The following is a 24,012-nucleotide window of genomic DNA, read 5'->3' as shown; positions in this document are numbered from 1 at the left end:
AGAAGAGGCAAAAGCGGTGCAGCTGAAGAAAGGAAAAAAGTCTTCGTGCACAAGGGAACGCTGCTTTATTACACACTGTAAACTGACCAACCAGGACTGGGTTTCTGTTTTCAAAGGAAGCTTCTGAACTCACTAAAGGAGATGACTTTGGTAGTTCAGATGGAAACTCTCTCTCCTTCTCCCCTCTGTGAGTTTGCAAGAATAGAGGCACAGAGCCAAGATGCCAAAAACAGACAACTGACTATTCCCGATTGTAACAAAAAACTGGCGACTCTAAACTGCTATAAGAACAGCCCTGAGGAACGGGCTGTTGACTGTACCGCAAAGCTCCCCACAGCCCATCTGAAGACTCGAGCTCCCAGGTCAGTTTCTTCTCTTTCTTCTCCTGGCTGAGAGCTCCAGAGCTCCAGCTTCCCTTCCATGCTCTGTGACTTCTGGGATTCCCTTCTGCACTGGGCCCTGTTTATAAAGAGCTCGGGAGCAATGTCAAATTTTACACCTGTTTCCCTACCTATTTAGAAAACAATAATTTAAGCTATGAAAACAGTTACAGAAATACTTCAAGATGTCAATATAATATACTCTAAGCGTTTTTCTACAAATTCAAAATGTGAAATCTTAATTTTTTTTCATAATAAAGCCTTAAAATTAACTAGGCTGAACATGACTCAGATTATTAAGGAAACAGGAAGCGATACCATCTGTGTGTTGGAGCAAAACTCGTGGATTTACATTTGCTTTCTCTTCTTACTGTTATTGCCCTGCTGTGAACACTCCTAATGAGATAATAGATAACAACCTAATTTGACACTTATTAATTTAATACCGTTTTATTTTTTCTACCCTAGGAGAAGCAAGACAAACTGAATTAGAGATTTCCAGTGCTGTTACAGGCTGGTTTTGTACAAACACATCACAGGAAAGCCAGTCAAACAGTCAGAGTGATTTCATTTTCAAACCTTTTCGGTTTACAACGGAAAAAGACACAGTCAGTCAATATCTAACCACACCTTAAAACGCGTTCACTAGAGTCATACACCTTAGAGTGTGCTCAGAAAATACATTCATATTCCCAGAGAAACGGATCAATATCCAATTATTTAGGCTTGTGAAACTCAGAACTCCACTTATAATATTCTTTGCCACCCGGTTCAAAGGCCAGCCTTCCTTCTCAGAGTAATCTCTCTCTCTGTCTCTCACGGGTGCTCCCCGCTAGCAACGTCCCGTCTCCAGGGCCCGCCGTCTCCCACACCCGTCACGCAAAGCAAAGGTCTTCCAGACAACCTGCCGGCCATCCCACACAAGGGGCTGTTCCCCAGCCCGTGCCCAGGGGTACTGCCCCCGCACTCCTGCCACCAGCGATCTGCGACACCGCGCGATCCCCTCAGGAGGGGTGTGCAGGGCGGAATAAACTGGTAAGCGGCCCATCCCAGCCGCTCAGATCTGCTCCCTCTAGAGATCACCGTGGTATTCCATTGGCAAAGCACCAGGAATCCACGACACTAGCATGGAGCTTCACAGCAAAGCACAATCACCACACGGCAACGCAAACTTCTCTAAAGGGAAAATCCCTTTAAGCAGGATTTAAAATTTCACCCTTACTTTATAAGTGGGCAGGTCACTCAAGAGCATGGGTGCGATACCCCAGTATGTTCACACCAGAGTTTGTTTGGAGGATTCTGAATTGACCTTAAATTGGATATGGGCAGATTGCCATTATGCACAATCATTTCGAGTCTTTTCAAAGGTTACTTAAAAATGGCAGAGCAGTTCACTGCAGCTGTGTTGGCAACCTTTGTCTAAGTGACAGTGAGCATGGTCACTCTACTGAGTTTCACAGCCTCTTCTATCTGTACAGAGTCAGTCTGATCATTGCTTCAGGTTGGCTGACGGAAAATACAACATCCACTTATGAGAATACAAACACTCCCCCCTGTCTGACACCTCATGCACTCAAACTTCTCAAACATTCTCCCAGATTACAAAACAAACAAACTTCCAGGACTTGTGCAATATTTGAAACACCCTAACGAACTTTTATATCAGCCTTGAGGATGCAACACAAACTTTACTGGCCACTTTATCCCTGCTCAGGGAGTGAGGTTACTGACAGTCACGTGATGCCCAGGTTTCAGTCAGGAGAGTCACACTCCAGGTGTCACTGCAGCTTGAGCTCCCAGTTATTTCATTAAATCCAATTACTTGCTCATTGGGCAAACATTTAAGGTTTTTTTATAGGTCATTTACAGCTGGTGAATCAAAATGTTATTGGCCTGGGCTCCAGGGGCCAGCAGACAGCAAAGTTAAACTGCTCTGGTTCTATTTAGAACAACTTAGGGTTGGAGAGCTCAGGTGTTCTGTAAAGGCTAAATGGGAAAGTCTGCAGAAAACAAATCTTCAAGCTGATCGCTTCTCGTTTTGGAATTTGGAAGTCTGACAACATCTGCTAGCAGCTAATTTACATGCTGTGCGAGGCAGGCGAACGGCTTTGACGAGAGAGGCAAAGAAAAAGTGAGCCGTGCTGCTGAATATGTCCGCAGCAGACACAGCTATCACAAAGCCCAGGAAAGCAGGTGTAATAAATTAATGTTCAGCAACACATTGCCCAACATCCTGGGCTCAGCAGTAACAATCCAGGCAGACGGAGGCTCCTGTCACACTTTTCAAACGAAAGGCTTCTGTTCTTAGTCATATTCTGGATGATTTTGCTTTTCATTTGAAAATTAAGTCATTAAAAAGAACATTTGTTGTGCGTTCTTTCATTTCTCTGACAGAGTGTTACACAACCATGCATATTTATTACAGGAAGGCTCAGAGAGAGAGACAGTTCTTAAGCTGTGAATCTGGGTTTTGGATACTACAAGGCTAAAACCTCATGCTGCAGAGATTAAAGACACTCTGGCCTTTTCAACCAGTTTGAAGGAACACTAAATATTGTTCTGATACTTAAACCAATCGCACTGTACTTTGCAGGATTTTCTACAGCTCTTGTAAATATTACAAAATCTGTTCATAGGTCACGCTGTAAACCTCTACCACTACACATGCCAAATACGGATGGAGGGCATGGGATCTGAAGATTACAAAGTAATTTAATAAAATTAAAAATGCAGTTTCTGCAGTGATCATTTCTTAACTTATTTCTTCTCTCTGCCAGTGCTGCGCGTCCCCACAGTGAAACTAAATTTGCCAGCTCCAGTAAGCCAAGGTCATTTTGGCACATCCCCCACCTGCCTGTGAAAAACCAGTGACCACAGGAGTGTCCACACATGTCGACTCGGTGCCCACTGCCCGACTGCCCTGCACAGCCAAGCCAGTCTGGCGCCTGGTTCCTCCTCCCCTCTCTACTGAAGCCTAGCTCTGCAGGGGAGACGATGTGTTTCCGCACATACAAGGACGAAACACTCCGACATGCTGCTGTCCACACGCAGGGCCTGGGTGATCTTCAGCAGCCGGGGGAGAGAGCCGGAGATAGAGGAGCTCGGGACTCACTGGACACAGCCAAAGAGGAACAGAGGTGGTGATGAGTAATGGCGGACAGCAGGCAGAGCCTGTGGGTGGCAAACAATGCAGAAGCACAGACAGCGGCCGGGACAGACACCACTGGATCGGTGCTGGTAACCAGGAAATCATCGGGTTTCAGGTTTTCACCAGGTTTCAGTCTTGAGGATCTCTCGGGTCAGAGGCAGCTCAAAGTCAGAGCACCGTTCCGGTGGCGTAGCAGGTTTTAAAGAAGTGACTAATTAAAATAAATTTAAAGAAATTATTAATTAGATGACGGGGGCGTCAATAAACAGTCCCATCGTGTTCTGAAGACCCCGGGATGAAGGTGTGGGGCTCATCTCCCTCCCAAAGCTGCTGCAGGCACGTCTCGGCTCATGAAAGACAACAGAGAGGAGGCCCTGCCGTCCCCACTGGGGTGGAAACGCCCCACTTGCGTGTGTGGGGAAAATAGCTTATAGGAACCTGCCTTCCTACATGACATTACTCATTTTTAACCATGTGCTTTTAAACTTGTAACAGATCTGTGAAAACGTATTTTCTTTCCCTTGCACCTGTAGCTAGTTTGAAAACTATTAATGGTAAATGAGCATATCCTATTGCATGTATATCTGTATTATTACCACTCTCATTTTGACTGGGAAAACAAGGGTCTTGATGATATGCACTGTTACCTATAATGCTCATGAAATACTTCAGAAATTGGTTGTATGTGTGTGATGTAGATGCTGGGCCTGTTTTGGACTGTATGCAGCAGGGTCCTGGCGGACAGCTCGTCCCCCAGTTGGCTGGCAGGGCCTGAGGACAGTCACACGTCTCTTACATCACCCAAGCCACACGGCCAGCAGAAACAACGGACTTATTCTGCAGCGACATTCCTCAGCTCCTCCGACCCGCTGGGCTTCCACACTCCTGCCTGGGGACGGGCCGGTGGGACTGGAGCCAGCAATCACACTGGTGCTCTTTATGTGGCTGGAACTGGGTGTCGACCACGAGCAGGCAACTGAAAAGGGGATAAGGACCTAAATACACACACAGATCTCTCCGCAGAGCAGTGCTACAGAAGAGTCGCCGTTCTCCGTGAAGACTGGGCCAGGCTCTCGCCAGCTGGCCCGGTGCCCCACCTCACCTCACGCTGCCCATCGGGCCGAACTGACCTCTCCGGGTTTTAACGAAGGCCCTTTCTTGGAAAAACGATCACTTACACCGCCCCAGGAAGCCTGAGACATTCCGGTTTGTAACGGAATTAAAACGAGGAAAGGAAGAAGCAAGCAAGGGGATTCCAAACTCAAACACATCCTCATCTTGATCTTTCCGACAAATAGTTAGCAAAAAGTCCATTATTTCAAACGAGAGAACTGTGGCCTCACTGCTGTTTTTGATAAACAGGTACTGTAATTTGAAGATGTGTGCTTTAATTGAGTCGTATTTCATCCAGGCAGTAAAGGAGCACAGCAGCCAGATTATTATTATTATTTATGAGTCTTTGTGGCAGCACCCAGGATTAAAGAGCATTCTCCAGGGTTTTGATATTTCTTTGAAATGGGCAATTTGCCTTAATTGGGTTCAAACCGTGACGGCTGTAATTACACCAGATTAAAAAGCTGCAAGTGAATAAGTCTTTTCTCCTGAAAGGTTCTTTCTCCACTTCTCAGACCAGACTTCACAATGGCGAACTATACCCAGCTGAAGCCCGGCCGCTCCAGTGAAAGCTGCACGCTGTGCTTTTCCATGGTGAAAGGAGAGTAAAGCGTGGTGCAGCTACAATAAAAGCACGGTAAAAGCACAAAGCCGGGAGAAGGACAGACATGCCTGAGCAGCGCATGTGGAAAAGCCACAGCATGACTGTGCAAATCTCCGTAGGTCAGGCCAGGCTCTCTGACAGACGCAACCTGCCATCCCGTGAAGCTTCTGCCACTGTTTCCACAAACGCTGGCAGCTTTTCATCTCTCAATTACCACCTGTTGGCTCCATTAGCCTAAAAACCGCCCTCAGTGCCCCCTCACTGCGCAAACCGCCTTCACTGACCACCTGAGGTTCGCAGACCGTCTGTCCATCAAACTGCACTCAGAGAGTGGAGGCCAGCGCACACTAAAGCTGTTTCCATGGTTACTGCGAACATCTTTCATGGCCTCATGTTTATCATTACATCCGTTTCCTAGGCTTTCTCCTCCTCCAACTTCTGCAGTAACGGGAAGGGCCGTGGACCTGCGACGGTCCCCCCAGCTCCCTGCCTGCTCGGAGCCGCTGATGCTGATTCAGTCAAACAAGTACAGCAGCCTCTCGCAGGACGCATCCTGACAAACCTTCGTCCACAAGCACACTCGCAGCAGGGGGCAGAGCAAGAATCCCAGATAACTGAAATCAACTGGAAATGAAATTTGGGTTAGGAGTTAACACGTACTTCAACAACCTCCAGCGGCGAAGGAAAGCAGATGAAGTGGTGCTTTCAGAAGAACAGGCTGCAGTCCACACAGAATGAAGATGGGCCTGAAGCGGGGCACACACCAGCATCCGCGCACAGCACACTTAACTTAATAAAGCCATCATGATGACTCATTGCAAAGCTGAGTTTTAATACATCAATAGACAGGCAGAGACCTTGTGAGCGCATTATAGATTTTTCATCAGCAGAGAGCAACAATTGTTTTCGGAGGCTGGACAATCGCTGTGAGAATTGTACCTGCAGATGGCCACCCTGCTTGTAAAACACTCCTAGGCCCAGACAACCCAACATTCATCAGCTGAATTCATCTTTCACTTATTCCATCTCTCCTCTCCCCTTGTCCTCCGATTTCCCATCGATCACTTCCGAATCCCCCGTCAGGGCTTCTGGAGGGCAGGGAGATCTGACAGCAGAAATGCTCATCTCTAGCAGCTGGCAATAATTCTCCTTTTACCAAGTAAAACTAATAAACAATTACCATTAGAAACTTACAAAACAATAGTCATTACGACGATCTATTTACAGTTCAAATATCCGATTAGTGTAGCAAGTTTCTATACCAACTGAATAACCACCTCCCTGCTTTTACCATTTTACTCTGGTAACATCAGGAAGAATATTCCTCCGGTCAGGCCTAGTTCAAACCGCAGTTAAAAAAATGACTCTGCATGCAAACACACCTCTGACGAAATACAGCTGTTTCCAAAATGTCTGAATCACAGCACGATTCACCCAATATCAGATCTGTCGGACAGGTGTGACAGTCGTGACCCTGCTGGAGAGGGCTGGACTGCGCCGTCTTAGAGACACACCCCTGCTGGAGAGGGCTGGACTGCGCCGTCTTAGAGACACACCCCTGCTGGAGAGGGCTGGACTGCGCCGTCTTAGAGACACACCCCTGCTGGAGAGGGCTGGACTGCGCCGTCTTAGAGACACACCCCTGCTGGAGAGGGCTGGAGTGCGCAGTCTTAGAGACACACCCCTGCTGGAGAGGGCTGGACTGCGCGGCCTTCGAGTCATGACACTGCTCGAGAGCAGGTCACTCTTGGGCAGGGAAAAAACAGGGGAAGCAGCTACAACAAATGACTAATTGGAGGAAAACAATACAAAACCACTGCTCAAACTGGAGGTTCAATTGAAAAAAACTGCACTGAAACAAAACTGTATTCCCCTAGAGTATCGATATTCAACAGCTGCCTGGACAAACAGATAAGGCAGGCGGCAGGCTGGGCCCTGCTGCCTCCAGTGACTCCACACCTTGAGAAGAATGGGCTGGGGCATACCGTATCTCAGCACTAAACAAACACTGCCCTGGCACCTCCACTGGAGCAGGCTAGTAATCCGCATTCCACAGAAAGGAACAATTTCAGCTTCTCCAATCTACAAGAGGCTGCGCTGCAACAAAGGAACTGGCGTTTGAAAAGCAGAATTCCTCACGCCTGTCCTTCTTTTCTGTCGGTGTGTTGTGAGATTCTTAAATAGCTTAGAACACACAGCGATCAGTACTTGAGTTATACTGAGAATACAGATATTTCTAACATAGCACATCAGAGGCTGTTTTTAATTTGAAGACTGGAGACTTTTTAAGTGAGTCACAATGTCCTAGAGATGGCTTACAAAAGCCTTTAGAACATCTTGGCATTTAATATGAGAGTGTGTTACAGACATCTGAGGGTGAAAGGTCAAATCAAAATCAAACTGTCTAGGATTGTGAGAGCGGCAGGAAAAATAACCAGCAACCAGCAGACCCAGCCTGGCGATTCACGCCACAGCTCAACTCTCAGAAGGGGGAGGAGCATCACAGCGGGTCCCCCCTTGCACCCATTCTCAGGGTGGAATAGTCCCATGAGAGAGAAGTCCAGGGTACCAAAGTTAAAGATAACACATCATAAGAAGTCCTTTGACCCCTGTATAACAAAACTGCTTCATAAAGGTAATTAAATACATTCCCCGGACTTCCAATTTATTTACTTATTTACTTATCTGTCAGGTATTGTTATGAGTTTATCCACCTTGGATGTAATTTTATGTGACCTAAGCGATTTTATAATGTCTTGCCTACTGTGTTTAATGTTTACTGTACTTTTACGGAGAAGCAAAAGACAAACTTCCAAAGTTACTTAATTCATTATTGACAATGTCTGTATAGATCCCCTTAATGCCTTTAGATAGATTTCAGACAACATCAAGATGTCCCGGTGTCTCAAAGACGGGTTTTAAATGGCTACCGACTGGTTGCAGAACCTAGCCCACCCCACTACACTCGCCCTCAGGACAAAAAACAAACATGTGCACTTCTGAGGAACTTTCTGTGGGAACCAGCTCGCAGAGCCCAGCCCAGCCCATATGAAAGCCTTCGCACTGTGTGCGCCCCCCGAACCCCCGAGAGGACATATGGCCACACACAGGCCTTGCTGCTCTCCGGGTCAGCTGTGCTGAAAGTTGGCCTTTCTTAGCAGGAAACAACAGACAGCCCACAGGGGCTTCCCACTGGCAAAGCCGCTACTGAAAAGGGACAGACAGCTTCCCAAGAAGAAAAGAGAAAGAGCTCATTCAAAACACTGGGTGATTTTCCATTTATTCAACGAAGAAGCCCAGCTCGTTGTTAAGTGTACCAAGTTCTTTTTTCATCCAACTCTAAGGACACTTTCATGGCCAGATGCAATAAGGAACATCCTGAAATTACATCAGGCGTTTCCCGTCGCAAATAAAAGAGCCGCTGACTTGGAGCCACAGGCTGCTTGCATTTCTTCTCCTCTGATACGGTTAAGCAATAGGGCTTCGTAATGCGTTCGCACTGAGCTGTTGCAAATGCAATAACACCAATCTAAAGGCATTATTCTGATTTTAGAAAAGCTTTCTAACGCTTACACGGACACGCCAGCCTTAACAGCCTCCCCCCGTCTTGCAGGGACCTCAAGCGAAACGGGGAGGAAAGGAGGTGGCACACAGCACAGGGGGGCTTGCTGCCGCCTGTCAGGAAGACACACAGAGACAGAGCTCCAGCCCTCCGAGCGCTCAGGGCTGTGGCCCTGTGCGTGTGTGTGACTCAGGCGTCACAAAATCCCTGCGCCTGTCAGCTGACCGGCTCTGTCCACCACGGCGGGCCTCCTGACCCACGCCCCGGGATGGAGGACCCTTCCAGTCAGAGAGGCAGACTCTCTCCCGGGGGCCCGTCTGCAAGACCGACACTGCAGAGCAGAGACCGCGCTGCAGCTCGGACGAACGGCCAGCTGGTCCAATTCTTCTTCCACTTCCACTGCTTCAGAACCGTTAGCTTGAAAATGAAAGAAAACTCGGCAGCAGACAGGTCTGACTGTCAGACGCAATAGGTTTCTCCGTCTCCCGGGAAGCAGACTCTGCTGTGGTTGCGAAGCACTTCTTGAGAACTGCAGTTATGGTTGCTATGACAACAACACAGACATCTTTTCTTTAACAGAGCTCTGACCTTGTTGTGGTGGCGCTCTGGTGTTGTTCACAACTGCATATTAAATAAACAGCACAATGAGCTTGTTTTTATTAAAGAAAAAAAACATTCTGACCTATATTCATTCGAACGGTTGTCAGGGCCTATCGCAACCCCGTTTTGCAGAACAAGGGAGGGGCACAAGTCAGGTGTACAGTAATAGCACAAATTCTCACACTGCGGTAGGTGTGAAAAAGCTCAGTGCAACTGATTCAAGTGTTCAAAATCCTCAAAAGCACCGGCAAAACCATCCGAGTGGATTCGTTCAGAATGAACAGTGAGAGACGAACTAGAGGACTCAGGCAGAAGTGCATTTTTATCTGAGAACAGGAGGCACTTCCTGACGTGCAGGGGTGCGAGAGTGTGAAAGGAACAGGCTACCAGCCATGCTACTGCAGCTGATACCCCGGCTTCTCTCACGAAACAGCTGGTTGACACCCTGGGCTCAATTAGCTACCTACTACCGAAGAACACTGTCAATCTTTTTCCCAAGCATTCCCTTCCAGCTCAGTCGTTCCCTTTTTATACTTTATGATTTTTCTACATGCATCCAAAACCCTTCGCCAGTCTTCATCAACCATCATCTGCCCATGACTTGCCTGCGCCCCATTTTGAATTTTATCTGAATCTTTCTGAATTTCATTTACAGTTTCTACAATGTTTGCTAACCTTCCTATTTTGCTCATATCTGCAAACTCGACTTGTTTACGGACTACACCGATATATACATAAGGAGCAGCAGTGGCCTTAGTACAGATCCCTGTGGTATTCCACTCATTATATAACCCACACTTAAATCTTAGACGCTGATCTTAAATCTCTAGATTCATATATACAATACTGTAATTACTCATATCATTCTAAACCACAAGATCCACTCGAAGAGTGGACAGGCAACATGTATAGTTACAGGTAAAAGTTTATTCCATGCTGAAAAGAAAAGTTTAGGCTGTGAAGCCTTTTTTCAGGTGTGTGAGTCCACTGTTTTCTTCTTTTAAGCATGGAATAAACCTTTACAAGATAAGATCACTTTATTGGCCCTATACAATTTCTTGTATTAGGAATTTGTCCTTTCACATACCCCAGGTTGCTCTCCATGAGACACACAGACACACAGATTGGGAGAGAAGCTGGGGGTCAGAGCGCAGGGTCAGTCATTTATACAGCACCCCTGGAGTAGTTGGGGTTAAGGGCCTTGCTCAGGGGCCCAACGGTGTAGGATTCAAGGCCCAAGGATTTGAACCGGCAACCTTCCAGCCACAGGCGCAGATCCTGAGCCACAGAGCCACCGCTCCGCCCCAGCAGCCTGCGCATGCTGACGCAGCTCCCCGCTTGAACGTCTTCAACACGTACAGTTATTATGGGGAGCATGAGACTTCCCTCACAGTCCTTGCCCCGAACGGTTGGAAGAGCTCAGTCCTACAGAAGACCTCTTTCCACAACCCTACGCTCAGCCCAGCCTCAGCTGATCCTGCTGCAAGAACAACGTGGGGCCCAGCATCTCTGAGCCCACCTGGCTCTGAAATGTCAAGTATCATGATTTAAAAGGGCACAGCTGTTTGCTCAAGGCTGTTTCGTGCTGATCATATTCTACAGAAAGAAATCCAATCACTCAGCCGGGAGAAGGCCAGAGAACGATCAATACCTCCTGCAGGGCGAGACTGAAGGTCTACTGCATCTCTTTCACTGTCAGCAGGCACGGCTATAAAACACGCAGTGACAGACAAACGCGCTACATTCATGTATTTACACACGTGCTCCTGAAAAACACTGCCTGCCGTCATCAGCATCACTGATGGCCGTGCCAAGCAGCGCAGGACGGTGAGGATCATGATCTGTCTCTGCTGTCTGCTCCCTTCAGCTTCACACGCGACTCCTTGCTGGCCTCTGCAGGCGCCAGAGCCTCTCAGGAGATGAAACCCCTGCTTCTGTAGTGAAGTGCTCCCAGAGCCATGAAGGAAAGCAGTGGGAGATTAAGACCGATCATCAAGCGAGATGGCCAGAGGTACAGAGGCACGCACACACGCACGCAATGTGCAGATAAAACACAATTGCTGCATTGGCTTAACACCGCGTTTTCAAACTGGTGTTTAACTGTTATTAAACAAAATAATATCTGTGAAAAACAAGTCAAAGATCGAGTATCTTGGAAATGATTATAATACGTTTTTCTCCAAAGAAATAGGGGAAGGACAGGTTTTTAAGTAACAAAGCTGTAAATTATAAAGTCCGGGCAAAGTGCTTCGGGGGTCCTTTGGACTTACGTAATGGTAAACATTTCTATTGACGATTTTGTTAATCTAATCACATGTACACGTATTTTCGATTGTTAATTACTGCTCTCATTAACATCCTGTGAAACATCACAGAAGGATGGAGAAAGCGCTCTTTGACTCCATAAGTGAATCTCGACAGATGATGACATCGACCAGCTGTACTGCTGCAGCTCCGTGCTCCTTGCAGACAGGAGCGATCTTGTTCACTGTTGCGTGTCTGGATTTTGACTAGAAACCAGCGCACTGCCCTGCCAGCTGCCATCACCTCTGGAAAGCCAGCCCAGCTCTTTGCCTCCTCACAGTGCGGGGTGCTTCTCTGCCAGTCTTCTCTGGGCCCCAACCGAACGTGCAAGAGACAGCCGACCAGGAGAAACGTGTACAGTATAGTCTGCACCTCTGTCCTCTTCAACCTCTTCTGGCAAAGGGCCTCCCCCACATTCCTGGACAAACATCTGGCGCTGGCTGCCCTTGAAACACCCTAAGTTTATCCTACCATCTTCAAAACAGGTCTTCTTCTCAGAAGGTATTTTCTATCGACCGGGATGAGGTGCAGTGACTCCCAGGGTCAGTGACATGTCTTGTTCTTCCAGTCACACATTCCTGTTGTGTAGCAGATGTGTCTCTCTGTGCCCAGCTCTCTCCACCCTGGTGAACCACACTATGCAGAGGCACAGCTAAGTGCTATAAGCATTTAATTGCACTTGTGCATATACACAAACTGAACTGAACTGCTACACAGACAATCGCGTTCAGTCAGTGTGATCCAGAGGCAGCAGTAAGCAGCACAGTGAGGACCCCACCAGTGACAAGCAGGAGTGGAGAGTCTTTGTGCATGAACCACTTATACACATGGCCACAGAGGAATGAGGGAGTGATGACAGACAGTGAGAAAACCTATAGTTTTAGCAGAGTTCCACAGGTAAGCACATGAAACTATAACAGCCTTCTGTCTGCTTTTTAAAAAGTGAGGTGTAAGCCAAAGCCATAGCTTTATGATTTAAGAAAATCTTCAGAAACTTTTAAAAACAGGCCATCCTGTTGTAATAATTTACATGCAGCTATTTCCTTGGCTCCTGGACCTGTATTTGTATAAACTCGCAATACCCAGCATGTCTGCATTTTCTAGGCACCATATAAAAACTGCCAGCGAGACGACAAATGACCAAGTTTTAAAAAAAAAACATCACCCTGGCAGTCTTCCAAAAATCCCTCCAGACTGGAGAAATCTAAAAAAAAAAAACTAAAAAAACTAAAAACTGGAACGACACTTACAAGAGACCCTTAGGAAAAATCATCCAAAGAGTTTTTCTCCCTTTACAAAGCACATACTCCTATTTCACAGCTCCCAGCCCCCTCCAGAAGGCACGCCGAGCAAATCTGGAACGCGCTGCTCTGTGTACATCTCCCTACTGCACTGCTGTGATTGCGACACTTGGTGCTTCACCAGTGATGACAAGCCCCTCTCTATCGGCTCACAGTACAGAGGGCTGGGGTCTGAGACAAGCATCCCCCCCACAACCCTTCAATTAACAATGGTATAGAGGCGACTGAGAGCCCCCCAACCAACAAGACTGAAAAATCTAAAGAGACTCGGACCCGCACCTGACAGCCGCCAATCCAACTCCACCTCACAAGCCACAGCACCACCATCAAAACATGCAGCAGATATCCGCCCCTAGCGGGAGCATCTGAGCTCAGTGTGGGCCTCGCCATCCCTACAGGTAGGCAGGTACTTTATTAATCCCATGTGCGGAATTCAAGTGCTACAGCAGCCAGGCACACCCAACACAGTAGAGTAAAAATGTAGTAATACAATACAGTAAATACATTTAAAAAATTGGAATAAAGAATGACAAAACAGAAAAGGCACACACAAAAAAAGCATGAATGCACCGAACACAAGGAAGATGTAATACACAGTATAGATATTGCACACTCCCACGTGTATTGCACAGAGTAGGTAACTATTGCACAGTATTAGTAGTACTACTGCACTACAGCTGGGAGAGAAGCTGTGCTAACTGGCTTCCCAACTGCGTCTTTAACTGCGCCTGCAAAGCACTTCAGCCAAAGACGCCACCAGTCGTCCCTTTTAGAAGTGCACACAAGCACTGTGCTTCACCAGACCTGCTGCTGGCTCTCCCTGGGGCCACAGGCTCCAAAGTCCAGCAGAGGCACCGACACGCGCAGCAGGTCATGAAATAGGGAGGGGTACACAGAGCAACAGCTGCAGTGCCAGTCTGCCAAGGAGCCCGGGAGTTTCAGCAGCTTGTTGTCCCTTTTAAAGAAAAACGGCCACCGCACAGTGCGAGCACAGACAAAGTGTTCAGTAAATAAGGGGCTGGAGCTCCTCCAGGCAGACAACTGAGGACAGCAGCTCCCTTTCCGAGAAGAGAGAGCACCGGATTACACCAGTTCTTGGGCAATGCGATCTTATAATGAACAACCCAGACTGTACCTTACCTGCAGACAGAGCAACAGCTCATTCAATATTAAAAATAATAATAACGCGCGTCTCAATTTGCCGGCCGTCACTGGATTCTCACAGGCAGGCACTGGCCCTTTCCCCACCACCTAAAAGGAGCTGCATTAAGCACACCTCTGAAACAGGCTTTCAGTTCCGCTACAATAATCCAGACTGGATTTTGTTTGCAAAGCCCTCACGCTGATCAAACAGCAGGCCAGGGGAGAGCTGAGAGAAAAGGCGATGAAACAAACCAGAGAGTTTGGATGATGAGGTTTAATGTTAAAGCTTCTTTCCCTAGAAACAGCAAGTAAGGATGTACAATTATCTGTATAAAAAATAATGTTCCTAAACAACTGTACTACACAGAAAGCAAGAGGCCTTGCACTGCATTTGAAAACCTGCTCACCCTACAACAATCTCCGGCTGAGACAACACCGGCCTCCCGGGAATGAAGACGGCCTTGACTGCACTTTTACAGTACAGTACTGTAACTGAAATATCCAATTACAACAGAAGAGGGAAAAAAAAACATGGTAGGTCAGAGATAACGTTACGGTTTTAACCCGAGAAGCATCTCCATCTCTGACCACAGCGAAGGCCGCCTGCCAGGCCACACCACACTGCTGAGGACGAGCTCCCGGCGCGCTGCTGTGGACCCTCACCCAGTGCCCTCAGTAAGGAACGCGACCACCCCCCGGGGACACAAGAGTCCAGTCCAGCCCCTGAGGAAGTGCACGTATCACTAACCACGGGGGTGGAGAGGATTACTGAGCCCAGAGGAATTCGGCTGTGTGAATGGGCTCCTCTGTGCTCCACCAGAGAAGGGTGTTCAGAGTGCAGAAATGAACACAGTCCAGCGTTTCACCACCTCGCCGTCTGACACGAGCGCACAGCAGAGCTCTCAAACAACAGCCCAGCAGCCTCCCACCTGGGCGTGCAGCAGTTAGACCTTCCCAGCTCTCCACCTCAGACACGCACGCGGCCCAGAGCAGGTGGGACGTCACTGGTGCCCGCTCGTCCGGGGGGCACAGCGTCACAGGCCCTCCCGCGCCCTCCTGCAGCTGGGACACACAGTCCCACCTGGGGCAGGCTAGCAGGGGAGGCTCGGGAGAGCGGAGAACAGTCCCACGGCCGCCGGCTCCTGCGCTTCAGCAGCACGTCGCTGTGAGTCTGGCCTCAGCAGCAGGAGCCATAGCGAGGTCCTCCAGGACATGTGAAAGTACCAGGGTAAACTCCCATGAGGGAACTAAGCTTTTAAAGAGCGTTCTGAAAATGTGTCTTTTTGCAATCTGTCAGTTCCTCTTATCTTGAGACTGGGGGGGAAATGCGAGGACAGCGTACTGCTTTGAAACTTACAATAAGAGGAAATTCCTGCCCTAAGAAAACAAATACAAATAATGACAACTGTAATAGTAAGCAGAAGAACCACTTGAAAGCTTCACACTCTCAAGTTGGAAGGGATATGCTGTGAAAATCAGACGGGCGAGGTGAGGTGACACCACAGACCGCACTGATCTGGTTCGCAGCCCGGCTGCCCGCTGAGCTCCTCTCTGCCGAAAGAGTAATGAGCCCTGAAGCAGTGGGAGCCCAGGGCCCAGACAGCACTGCCCTCCCTGGGCAGGTCAGTGGGCCTGAGGAGAGGGGGCGCTCTGCCGCCAGCACACCTGACTGCCTCAGCCCGCTCTCCCCACACTGGCAGAGTGGGGGCGCGCGCCATCCTGCGCCAGGGGCGACGCCCACTCAGGGCACAGAACAGAGCGACAGAAGAAAAGAACACTAGCAGGGCCTCTGTTAGCAGCTAGACACAGGGATTTATTTTGTTCTGAGCAAAGGATTTTCATAATTAATGATCGCATTAAAATCCTTTAATAATACATGGAAGCAGAGTCTGAGTCCCAGGCAGACGGACGGATAATATGGATGAACATACACACTGATAAGATGTGGCAGATCAACCTGCTGAGGCTGGAGTGGTGTTCAGGCAGGTGAGGCATGCAGGCACGGCCTCATCGATCTCAGGCAGTAATCAGGAGAAACACTCACCCTGTTTGCACAGGTGAGATGCCAGAGATATTCAGTGTGAACAACACAGATTGCCAGATTAAATCTGGCTGCTATTTGTCCTACGTATACCCAGCACATATTTCTGTACCCTGACTCACTCAAATACTTATATACGTGAAAAATCATTTAAATTTTTTTTTGGGGGGGTGTTCTATGGCACAGTGCTTTAGGATATATGTATGAAAGGGGCTACATAAAATAAAATGATGGTTATCATCATTAAGTGCACTGATCACAAGTACAAATGATTCTGTCAAGATCTACAGATAAACATTACTTGTGGTCTTCAGAAAATCCATTGAAAATGTCAAAGACCCAGAGCCAATTTAGGCTGACAGAGGCTGAAAGTTTGAAATTTTAAATAGATCTCTCAGCGTCATCGTCATCTCAGGACGCATTTGGAAATGCTGAAGAGTCGGAGCAATTCGTCTCGTGACCCCGGAGAAGGACGGAGCGCCAGTCACAAGCAACACAACACAACCCCACAGACACTCTGCAACACAACACCACAAACACAAACACTCTGCCTTTGTCTACCGCCCATTCCCCAGCGATCGCGGACGTAACGGGTTGTTTTTCCAAAAGAGAAAAACACAAATGGAGGCTTAAAACAAACGCCCGCTGTCCTTCTCGGTGCCCCTGACAGCGGGGAAATCGCACAGAGAGCCAGAGATAATGTATTCCACACTTAAGAGCTACTCCTCTGCCTCTCAGGTGTTTCCTCATTACTTTTAGATGAGCTACACAGACAGGACAATGGCAGGACAAGCAGATCCCCGGTGGCGCTGTGCTTCACTGAAGGGCTCGGGTTTCCGGGCTCCTGGTGCTCGTGTGGGGCCGCTCACTCACTGGCTGTGTGGCGGCAGCGTGTGGGGCAGGGCAGGGGGTCCCCCTGCGCGGGAGTGAGGTCAGACACACACACACCAAACTTCTCCTAGAAGCCAAGAAGCCCACCAGCAGCATGTCTTTGGACTGCAGGAGGAAACCGGAGAGCAAACTCACACAAGCACAAGGGAGAACATGCAAACTCCACCCAGACAGCACCCCAGGAAGTGAACCCAGGGCCCCAGAGCTGTGAGGCAGCAATGCCTAGCCCCATGCCACTATGCCACCCTGCTCCCTTTTGGGGATTTTCCTCCTGGATTAAACTAAACACTGTCCAGGGGAGTACCCACTCATCCCTGGAAACCGTCCCCAGGACGGGACACCTTTTCCCTGTAAGGACAAGCTACAGAGACGAGCCCACACATTTCTCATCTCCGAGACGCACCAAACCCCAGCCAGGACCGTTAGACAGCCCTGGGTTCGTTAGACAGGCCCGGCACTTGCAAGAAAACAAAACCAAATGAACAGGCCCGTAGTGTAACATGTATTATTGATTGTCCTATTATTACAACCCTTAAGAGATAACAGATGCTCTGAGTGAATAATTTAAGGGACGATGTTTTAGCTCTCGTTAGCCGCAAACAACGAGTGTATCTAGCTTTAATTTTGCACAGTCGCCCCCCTCTCCTTGACGGCACCTTGTGCGTGTGATAAGATCTTGCTCTCTCCGGAAATCCCTGCTTCGTCCTCACTGGCAGATCACACTGCCAGTACCAATGAATTTGGCTCAGGCACTTCTGACCCACTGCATCGCTCAGACAGCTTAGTGAAAGCTTTCTTTCCTGCCACCTGAGAAGTGGAGCAGTGTGTCAGGGGACTGAGCCCGTCTCCTCTGACTCGGTCATTCAGTCTGACACGGTGCTGCAGCCACTGTGATCACAGCATGTCCCTCCGGAGGTGCGCCGCCCTGCTGGACACTTTCATTTTCAACCCCCCCCACCTTCAGAGTCCTCCTGCCTTGGAGCACACCTGACCCTTCCTGCCGATCAGCGTCTCCAGCCCTGGTTATACCGACACCTACAGGCTCCTCTGGTTCCACCAGTCAAAAGCAATACAAACTTTAACACCTGACTGGAGGCACCAAGAGAACACAAGAAGCAGAGTCACACGTTCTAGCCCCACAACGGTCCAGCATGTGTTTCAGTGCAAGGCTTAAGCCAGTGCTGGTGTTCCTTTCCGCTTGTGTGTAGCTTCAGAGCTCCACACTGCAGAAGACAAGTACTGTACTTCTTCCAGACGGAATATATTTCCATGTGGTAAAGAAAACAGCTGGGTGATGCCTCCCCCACCAACAGAAAAGGCAAACAGGAACACCTTGTTCAGTATCAGGTTTCATGAGCTGCTGGTCCTCGTACACAAACAGTCCCAGAGCAGCAGAAAAGTTGTACAGTTGGCCTAGAACTACAATACATCTGGCTATGCAAATTTACACTGTGTGCCTGAAACAATATGTAAAATCTCAAATAGATCACACAATGAGAAGCAAAGCATGTCCATTAATGACTGCACAGCCTCGGATACAGTAAAGTTACGGATCTGGGGCTCAAGCACATAGCAGAGCATGAGGAAGTGTGGAGTCCTGCCCAGCACAATTATTTGGGCAGGTCCTTGAGGAATCTCAACAACACTAGATAGAATCAGCACCGATGAGTGCACTTCAAACCGCAGTGACACAAAAAGCACACAGTAACTTGTAAAACCTCCAATTTACACCACAGAATAGACAAAATTTCCAGGTATGCGCAATGCCATGTTCTGCGATTCATAATGAGGCAACACAATTTCCGGCGAGGTGTTGCGGCCCTATGACATTGTAAGCCAGCAGGCTTGTGAACACATCACTTTCAATCCAGTGAAAACATAGCTTTAGCTTTTAACACGGTTTTGCCAACAAATACTACTTCTGCAAGCAGATCACGCTGGAACAGTTCTGCGCTGAAATGTCCGCAGCACAGCCTGTTTTTATCCGCCTGTACATCACGGTACATCAGTCACTACAGAGACTAGTGAGGAGGAAGGGCAGAATCATGTCGCAGTTCGAGGGAACTCGAATGTGAGTTTGCGACAACATGGCGACTTACAGTACTTTCAGAAAGTTCACCATTTTGGGCTTCATTCAAAACGTGTACATTTTTCCTATAACGTCAATGAACTGAGTTTATTACAGAGATTTGATGACCGGTCCGAGAAACTGGCACTGCAGTTCCCCTTTAAAAGCAATACATCACGTTGGCCTGATGTTACAATTTGGTACTTTCCCTAAGGCCCTGACGCACAGAGGAGGGCGATTTACGAGACTGGTGCCCGGACAACAGCTGCAACACCTCCCAACCTGCTCTCAACGAGAGCTCGGAAATATAACATTTTTATGAGAACCTCGACCTGGTCTTGTTTCAGAAGACATTTCTTTTAAAAGCCTCAAAATCCTTTCTGACATTAATTGAAACCAGAACCAAAATAGCCTTTGTCTGCACCTAGGACAAGTCATTAAAAAAATAAGCAAACCTAAGGGATGATATGTTAGAATGGAAGAAGACAGGGATGCAGTCTGAGGGACCCTAATTAAGAACAAGCACCCACTGCACTTAATGTAAGATGAAAATAAAAAAAATGAGTAAGATTATATCCTTGTCAGACATGCTTTTGGATTTTCCATGTGAAAAGGCATATTTAAATTCTGATTTACATCTAGTTTCAAACAGCCTGTAATACTGCCTTTTCGTCAAATGCATTTAATGCAAATCTTTCTATAGGGGTGTCTGCCAAACAGGTTTTCCCACTCGGGTGCAATCGTTTTCTCTTCCTTCATTCTTCCCACTCGCCCGACCACAAGAATGCCAGGCCTCATGCCTGAGGAGAGTGCTGTCAGCCAGAGACGGGTCGGCCCTGTGTGTGGCCCCGGGCCGGGAGCCAGGGCCACCTCATAGCCGACAGCAGGCTCCCCGGGGGGGCAGACGGGCCCAGCTTGTTGGGGTGCACTGTTTCCTAGGGGAGGGGTGAAGATCTCCCGGACGGAAGCCCGCCGCCGCGCTGGCAGCGAAGGAGGGTGCTCTCCACCCTAACTTCGGCAGACCCGTTAACTCACGGCGGTGTGGAGTCCGTGAGACCTGCCTGCATCACTGACTACTGACCTTATGCTGCTGACGCCTCTTTACCCAAAACAACTGACATTTGCAACCACTTCTGCGGCTGCGTATTTGACTCATGTGGGTGCAGGGCCTCGCTCAAGGGGGCGACAGCAGTGTCTCACCCGGGGCTGGAACCCTTAACCTCCTAGCTAGCATCTGCTCCAGTCCACACTGTCTGCGGGGGAGAAGGTGTGTGTGTGCTCGGCCTGCTGCCGACAGCAGAGAGCCCACACAGGGAACCCCCTGCACACTCTGTCTCCCGGACGGACACAGCAGCACTCCTGGCCTTGACCTCAGCTCGTAAGAGGCTGCCCAGCAGACCCAGGGAATAGCAGGAGCATGATTTCAGAGTCGATCCCACATTAGTATGCAGGTGGGCAGACAGGCTGGGCTTGAGAGCTATTACCGGAGAAAGCGAACCACTAACAGCACTGCCTTCCCAGAGAGGAGCTGGCCATTTCCTGAACAGCCAGAGATTTAAAACAAACACAGCCAAGAGGAACAATGACCTCACCGCCCCGCGGTACAAATCTGCAAAAACAACATGCCAATTCTAAACCTGAAGCAGGCTCCCATGACGCTGCCTGCCCCTGTGTGTCCAGACAACCCCGGAAAGCACAAGAGAAAAACACCAAAGGGCCAAGCTGCTTACCTGCAGAGACAGCCGCGCCTGATACGAATAACGAAGGGACTGAGCCGTACCCTCACTTCACACCCTGAAGACTCTCCCACCCGGCTTGCTGAGCAGTACCTGTGCTCAGGAGCTTCGTTGTAAGACAGCGCTGTGCTCCCTTCCCCAGAAATTCAATAAAAATAAATCCTGCATCCAAAAAAAAAAAAAAAAAACTCTTCCCTGGGTGGTGATTAATGAAGCCTGGAGCAGTGGGGAGTTATACTCCTTCGGATCACTGATGCAAATGTCCCCGCTGTGCCAAGCTGTACGAAACTAAGCATCCTTGACCGAGACATAAAACAACTGTACTGTAGCACAGCACCAAACCGAAATGAGAGCAAGCTCAAACACTGCAGGGCAGCACCTGGTGTAGCCTGGCCTCATGCACCCTGCAGGGCGCGAGACAGGACAGCCACACAGGAAGCTCTGGAGAAAACAGGACCGTCCTGCAGGGCCTGTTTGTGTCTGACTGTGGTAGGGGCAGAAGACACGCTCAAGATCCTCAGACGACTGACCTCCCTGCACATGAGCTTGCAGGCACCTGCACCCACACGCTAGACAGACACGGGCAGTCCCAGGACCGGGGCCGGGACCGCCCCCCACAGGGTGCGTGAGAGCTGCTCGGCCAGTCTCCAGCGCACACTCAGGAATAACACACCGACTCTGCCTTTCTCACAGGCAGAACAAAGACCTCATTTGTAAATTCGAGCACTTAAAAAGAATATTAAAATAACTAATGACACCGAGTGTTTCATATTAAAATCCTAAGCGGGGCGGAGCAGTGGCTCCGTGGCTCAGGATCTGCGCCTGTGGCTGGAAGGCTGCCGGTTCGCATCCCGCAGCCGGCAGAGGAATCCTACTCCGTTGCGGCGCTTTATAAACGGCTGACCCTGCGCTCTGACCCCCAGCTTCTCTCCCTGTCTGTGTCTCATGGGGTATGCGAAAAGACGAATTCCTAATACAAGAAATTGTAAATGGCCAATAAAGGGATCTTCTCTTCTCCTTTAAAATCCAGCTCATTGCAAAAAGCCTTAAAAGGTTTTTAAAAAGTTAAGTCCACTCCACATGTACAAAGAGCGGAGAACATACCCAGCAGCCACACACAAGGGCTGCACCCTAACCCTGGCCCCGAACACCCCTTCTCACTTCATCACAGAACGGACCTTCCTTGTGCACCTGGTTAACACTGCACTCAGGCTGCCCCCAGGTCTGACACCAAGCTGCTGCAATCGTGAGACCCTTCACTTTGCTATCCTTCCACGAACTGCAAGTAAAATGCTCACAGAATTACAGGAGCACGCCCTGGCGCAAAATATGTTAATTCATTAGAACATCTTAACTACCAGCGCTACTCGAAGGTTCGACTTCAGACAGGGGCACCCCCTGGCGAGAATCTGCATGCTTGTGGGTGTTCCATTTCCCTAGATCCTCTCGAGAACATGCTCCCGAGGCCGGCTGGCGTCTCTGAATTGTCCCTGTGTGGGACAGTGCGCCTGTGTGCGCAGGACCGGCTCCGAATTTGCTGTGACACTTACCAGGTTTAACCGGATCTCTGATCATGGCTCGATGGCTCTTCCCTACCCGGTGGAAGTGTGAGTGAGTGCCGAGATAACATCTAAGCAGGTATTACTGAAAAATACTCATAAACTTTAAGCCAGGAGGGCGGTGTGCTAATGCGTGTCGCATGACCACTTCATACGCAAATTGAACTGAAATGGTGAAGTCAGAGGCGTTTAAGTATGAACCACATTGCAGCCCCGGCGCTTCGTAACAACATGGGGTGATAACCTCAGTGTCCTCTCCAGGTTTATCCCTTCTTCTCCCCTAAATTTCCCATTAATAAAACACGTGAAGAAACTTCTCGTGTTCCCCCACTGATCCGCTGCATAGTGGGGCTGCTGGTGCAGAATGGCTGCTGTGTGTCACCCAGAGAGGGGCTACACCACGGGCTGAACTGGGTCCCCTCCTACGTATAAAAACACTTTGCGATGGACACCGTTCTGAAAATGCAATAACTCAATTTATCAACGAAACACCTTCAAGTTCCCAAACACAAACCCACAAGTAGGGCACAGTGTGCACAGAGTCAGGAATCAGAGAGACAGTTACCTGCAACACTGAGCCAGTAAAACCTGGGCCGATTAGACTGACAGATTCGCACAGGCACAGGGAGCAGCAGCCAGGGAACACTGGGACGGGGATTCTCTGCTCAGAGCTAAGGAGAGGGCTCCTGGGACACACTCACTGGCTCTGGGCGTGTGTTCACTGACAAACAAATGCCACTGAAACAATAATATGCAATGCAAAAGAACACCACAGGACAACGGTTAATGCGTATGCTGCTTTCCATAAACACAAACGTACACAAATCAACTGTTCCATGAAAAACGGGGACAAAATCCCAGGGCAAGACTACCAGAAAAAAAGGAAAACAGGAGGAGCACGGGCACCTTGTGTATCAGGTTCACAACTGCCTGCACCTGCTCCCGGGCCAAAGAGCCAGAGCAGCACTGCTCAGGAAACACACAGGCGACACAGAACTGGAGCGCCAGGAGCAGAAGTGTCCCCGTTTGATTTTACTGGGAAAAAAAATCCAAACCATCTTCAAAGTGCCACCTGAACGCAGCAAACCAATGCAACAGGAGACGACCTTGAACACGGAGCACGCGTTGCAGCACACACTAACCACAGTGTGGAAGGTCAAGCGTGCCATTCCAGCCCTTCCGAAACCAGCTTCCGGCTTCACACTGCTCCTGTGTGTCACATTCAGACCCAGCCTGAACAAAGGGCTCTTCGTGTGCGCTTGGCCTCAGCGCCACGACTGCACCACCCCGGACTGGCCCGGGCCTGGCCCTTCTCCACGGGCACGGCCCCGTGTGCCGCAGTGAGGCCGTTACCCGAGGGCGGGGGCGGAGAGCTGGCACTCACCTGCCGACCGGGGGAGGGGCCGCTGCTTGACTGCTGATTTCACAACACGGGCCAGATCACCCCCACCGCTTATCACTCTCCTACTGCAGCCTGGCTTTGCAAACAGACGCGATCCGTGTCCCATCCCACAGCGGGATATCGAGACATGTGCTGCTCACTGCAAATGTCAATAAAAGGT

General features: G+C 49.1%; 1 protein-coding gene across 6 annotated transcripts in view; it reads right to left on the bottom strand.

Annotated features, from left to right (window-relative positions):
- Nucleotides 1-24,012, bottom strand: part of tex2 (testis expressed 2) — a 58,174-nt gene that overhangs the window by 31,030 nt on the left and 3,132 nt on the right. The window contains exon 1 of one of the 6 annotated variants that reach the window (XM_088600137.1): nt 23,835-23,858. The exons of 3 other annotated variants lie outside the window; for them this stretch is intronic. The gene's annotated coding sequence lies outside the window, so the exon portion shown is untranslated. Of the gene's footprint in view, nt 1-20,885; nt 21,326-23,592; nt 23,759-23,834; nt 23,859-24,012 lie in introns of those variants that run through there. 2 more of the 6 variants (XM_088600136.1, XM_088600135.1) reach the window with 2 other exon arrangements.

The sequence above is a fragment of the Lepisosteus platostomus genome, chromosome 11 (genome assembly GCF_059453375.1).
Source record: "Lepisosteus platostomus isolate fLepPlt1 chromosome 11, fLepPlt1.hap1, whole genome shotgun sequence".
In the NCBI taxonomy this organism is placed as follows: Eukaryota; Metazoa; Chordata; class Actinopteri; order Semionotiformes; family Lepisosteidae; genus Lepisosteus; species Lepisosteus platostomus.
This window is presented reverse-complemented; position numbering and strand designations above follow the sequence as displayed.